Raw genomic sequence first — 5392 nt, 5'->3', positions numbered from 1 at the left:
GTGATCCAACTTCTAGCCAGGAAAAGCATACTTTACACTGTATAACTGACCTTGTTACCTCCCTATTCTGATTTCTCTTAACCCCTTTTGCAGATCATTCACTCCTCTAAATTATACATAATTTTTTTAGGCACGTTGATATCTTTATTCTGGTTCCACCTGGCCTCAAACACCTGGGAGACACCCCACTTCCTAAAGATGATCATGTATTTTCTCTGACAGAGTTTAATGCTTCCCTTCATCTTTGGCCTTTAGCAGTATGAATTTATTTCTAGGTTGTTTTTTAATTCATTATTTGTTGAAAATTCTTGACCATTCATTTTGCAATATTTTTTTCCTCATTCTTTTACTTTCTTTTTCCTTCTGGGACTTCAATTAAATATATTTCAGACTGATAGGCCTACATCTCTTGGATACTCTGTTCTTTTAAATTTAAATTATTAAAATTTTCCAAGAATTTCCTCTTTTGTTTTCATTTGAGTAATGTCTGTTGACCTATATTCAAGTCCACCAAGGCTCTCCTTGAATGTGTCAGGCCTACTGATGAGCCTGTCAAAGGCATTCTTCATCTCCTTCGCTGGGCATGTGTTTAAATTTATTCCTAGCCTGCTCTTTGACATTTTCTTATTGTTTCCATTTCTCTGCTGAAATGACCCATCTATTCATGAATAGCTTCAAGTCTTTTCACTGGAAATTCTGATGTATTAATCATAGTGATTTTATATCCCCTGTCTGATTTTCACTTCTATTATTTGTTTTATCTTTCAACAGTGGATTTTTTTCTTTCAATTTCATAGGTCTCATAACTTTTATTTTAAATCTACATATTCCATGTAGGGGGTCAGAAGCCTAAGTAAATAATGTTTAAGGCTGGAAATAGGCACGCCTCTTTTCCTGCTAGGCTTTCTTGGGGAGCTGAGCTGTGTTTCTGTTTTGCTGGTTGTTTCAATTACCTGCCATGCATGGCTAACCTCAGGTTCCTTCAGTGTCACCTTGTGGTTAGGATGGGAGCTAGACTGACAGACAATCTGAGTTTTATTCTGGAATGTGCTTGGTCCACCTTCAGTTGTAGATGTTCCCTGTGACCCTGCATCTTGGTCCCTGTGTGCTCTTATCCCTCTGCTGGGGGTTGGTCTGCTGTTGCTTGTTTCTTTGTCCTGGTTACTCCAGATGGTGAGGAACAAAGAGGCTTTCCACATTTTCCTCATTTAGTATCAGTCATAGGTAGCTCACATGTCTCTGAGTCTTTGGAGCCAAGTTTCCTTGGTGATCCTGCTCAGCATTCCATGGTAAAAAAAATCTTTAATTTTCTGAAACAAGGAGGATGTCTGCCTGTCTCCATTAATCAAACTCTGAGTTTTCACCTGCTGAAAGTGACAGGATTTACTGCCCTTTATTTTCAGCATCTTAAGACGTTATTCCACTGGGGAAAGCATCCAGGTAAGAATTGTTTTCTCCCTCAGCAGTGCCATTCCAGGGCAACAGGAACACACCAGCTGAGGGATGTTTTCTCCACTCTTTCCTGCCCCCAGGCTTTTTCACAAGCAAACAGTGAGGTCCATGGAGAAGGGGCTGCAACCATCTGTGTTCCCAGGACTCCACACTCTCCCAACTGGGAGTGCTCAGCTTTGAGCAGTTCATTAAGGAGTTATTTGATACTTTTGTATCTGTTTGCATGGCCACCTTGTCTCCTTCTGTTACCCTAAAAGGGGGAAAGAATAGGCCCCAGTTCTTGACTTACCTGAAAGATAAGAATTCACATGGGAGATGAATGCATTGTGCAGTGAAATATTTTATTAGGAAAGGTGAAGTACCCCTCCAAGAACAGGAGGCAGGCTGATCCAAGTGCAGACAGCAATGGTCCTTGCTCCCTTCTCTTGTACCCTCACTTAGAGGTGGTCTTTTGATTGATTGATGGCTCTTGCCCCTGGAGTGATCAGTCATGTTTGTCCCGTTTTGTGAATGCCCTTATCCATGATGAACACAGAAAAACCCACGGAGGGGCCTGAACCTCAATACTAATTATATTACAATGAGCACTGGGTCTTGTCCGGTTAGGTTCTTGTCACTACCATGCAGTTCCAGCCTTTTAGCTCTAACTGGTTTCTTGCTGGCACTCACTTAAAAGAAGTAAAGTCCCTTTATGCTGGAATCAGGCATGCCACCATCTTCCGGACCATCCTCCCTCTCCTCCACCTGTCTGCCTCGTGCCCCTGCTTATCTAACTACCTAACACTTCCAGTGCTCTGGGAGAGGTGAGGGATTGCCAGTGTCTTGTCTGTCTGGAGGCTCATGCCAGCATTCCTCAAATTTTACCCTGATGATATCCCTTCAAATTCAGCACTCTGATGGGTTCAGCAGCAGTGTGATTTTGCAGATTTCCCAGCTTCTTCTTATGGTCTGATAAGTATGACACTCTTTCCATGTGTCTATCCTTAGATGGAACCAGGTCTTGGTAATACATGTGATTAAATCACTAATTATTCATGGTTACCAAGATTCCAGGTACTTTTGGTTATTATGTTATTAATATTTCATGATGAAACCAAAATAAAGATGTGTTCTCCTTTGAAATATGCCAAAATATAGCTTAAAATCTAAATGTATTATTTTTATTCCATTAAATTAAAAAATACAGTTCCTGTCTATTTAAAGTAAAAAGAAAGAGATTTGGGATTTTCTACATATACTTAGGGGAACCTATGTACTTTGAAATATTTGACAACTTTTTATTGAATTTTTTATACGTATTGCACACATGAGGGTATCTATTAGCTACATATGACTTAAAGTAAAATAATACTCTGATAATCATTTAAAAATATACGATGGCAAAGACACTTGAAGCCCTTGGAGGCTCCTCCCCACTAAATTCTCCTTTTTCTCTAGAGGTAACTCCTACCATGGGTCCTATGTTAACCAGTTCCTTGCTAGTCTTTGTATTTTTAATGTAAATGTATGTATCTGTAAAACATGCCATTTATTTTTGCCTGTTTGGAATTTTACATAAATTAAGCCATACTGCATACATATATGACAGAGTCTGGATTTCCATCTGTGTTAATATCTGTCTATAAGCGTGGACTTTCAGAACAGGGACTCAAGAGCCAGACGGCCTTGTTTTGAATATTATATCATTAACTAAACAGCCTTCATAGAGAAGTTCCTTAACTTTCCTGTCCTGTTTCTTTGTGTGTAAAGCATATTGTCATATTAATTAAACAAATTAATGCAGTGCATTCATATTGCTAACTAATACAGCTCAAGGCTATATGACCCTTTAAATTTTAAAGCCCCTCCTTTTTGAAGCGGCTTTATTTAAGAAATAGAAGACAAATTATAAATATCAGTGACAAACTAAAATATTAACTGCAATAAGAAAAAAAATCACAATTATAATTATATTTCTAAATGTAACAAAAATAACTGCCCATATAAACACATTCTAGGACTATTTTCAGGTCCCTGGAAAGGCTTGTACAAATGAGGTGCTCGGAAACAAATTCCATCAGCTTCATGGCTAGTCTGACTCTGCAAATGTAAAACACTTTGAATAATAGTTCTGTAAAAGTGAGTGATATTTATATGTATTTTTATTGCGCATGTTAATAGAAATTTTTTACAGTATTGTTTCCTTAAGTGAAATAAAATATAATTAATCTAACTAATTACATGTACCAACAAATAATATTGTCACATAGAATTTTCATAGTTTTGGTTTTAGTTTTCTTTTGTTGTTGTTCTCAAAGTTTATTGTTGCAGGGATTAAAACGAAGTTGAAACTAATGCTGTTATTCACTCGTGCAGTTAAATACCTTCAGGCACATTTAAGACACGGAGTGCAAATTTGAAGCTTATCTTTCTGCAGTCAGGGGTGGGGGACGAGGGAGGGAAACACGCTTCAGCTCCGGGGGAGGGGGCTGTTTGCGAGTGTATGCGATGCGCGGTCCAGATCTGGGGATGCCCGCGGGCAACGGGGTTACCGCGGGGCGTTCCCATCTCGCAGCTGCCACCCTGGGTCTCTAGACCCCGCACGCTTAGCACGACCAGCAGAGCCCCAGCCCCTTCCACTCCAATTCGGACTCACGCGTGGGCGTCAGAGGGCGCACATACTTCCCGCTGGAGACCTTTTCTCTCTCTGATTCGGACAGCCCAAAGCCCCAGCTCCGGGAGCCAGGCTCTGACCCCGGACACTCGCCAGCCCTGCACTGGGGCCCGCGTGCCAGGACCTGAGGCCCCAACCTGCCTGGAGAGGGTCTACGTGGGGCCAGGGCCGGCCACGTGGGCAGTCCTCCCTTCCACGCCAGGCCTAGATGCTGGATGTCCCCGCACCGCGTGTCCCGCCGCCCCTGCCCAGGTCCGAATCCCGGCTGGGCGACTTTCTGGGCGTCGCAGCCATGTTAGGGACAGGAGTGCGCATCGCTGAACGGTGGCGCCCGCGCCGGGCTTACGTTGGTGCGGGAGCGGCGGAGCGGCCTCGGGCGCAGCCACGCCGCCTGTGCCCGCGGCGCGGGGCGCTCTGGTCTCGTCCTGGAGTTACTTTCTCGGTCCCAACCCTGCCAGCACCCCTCCCGGCCTGGCCCCAGCTTCGCGAGGCCCCTCCCCTACTCTCCCCTCCCCCTTCCCTCCCCTTACCGCCTCCTCGCCCTGCTCTCCGGCTGCCCTCCTGCCGCTCCCACCCCCTGTCCTCCCTCCCCTCTCTCCAGCGGCCTTCCCCGATGGCCGGCGAGAAAACCAGCCCCGACTCGAGCCCGTAGCTGGCGCCCCACGGCGGCCAGCCCAGGCGCAGAGGGCAGCGATACGGCTCCCAGTTACCCAGCGCGGCGCCCGCGAGCGGGAGCGCGCGGCCACTCCTGGCTGGGGGATCAGCTGCGCCGCCTGGTGGTAGCTTGTCTACCAAATAACGCAGTTGCTTCAATTTTTGTTTGCTACGAATTTGAAATAAAAATTTTAATTCCTGTACATTTCGGTTTCTACTGTGTTTCTTTGAAATGATACATGAATTTTTTTTACTTTAGGAAAGAATGGTGTTAAGAGTAATGTATCTATCAAATTCAATATATATATATATATAATTTATATTTCACTGTGCTATTTTAAATATCTAAGTAAATAGGCCAGTAAGAAATTTCCATAATTTTTAGAAAACCACATAAATTTTTAGATAATAGTATTTCTTTGACCTTCAATAATTAGAAGCTTGCCTAAATTACTTTTATTGCTAATTTATAAACATATATTGTGTACACATTAAAAGCTAGGAAAATAGTTTTCACAATATTGCCAAGTAAAAATCATACTGACATAATCAAACTTAGAAAGGAAATGACTTTAATGTCACTGTATATCAAAGCAATGTATATTACACAGAAAACTGCATTTAAAGTGTACT

This window comes from Vicugna pacos, unplaced genomic scaffold, assembly GCF_048564905.1.
Source record: "Vicugna pacos unplaced genomic scaffold, VicPac4 scaffold_20, whole genome shotgun sequence".
Taxonomy (NCBI): domain Eukaryota; kingdom Metazoa; phylum Chordata; class Mammalia; order Artiodactyla; family Camelidae; genus Vicugna; species Vicugna pacos.
Note: the sequence above shows the minus strand (reverse complement) of the source record.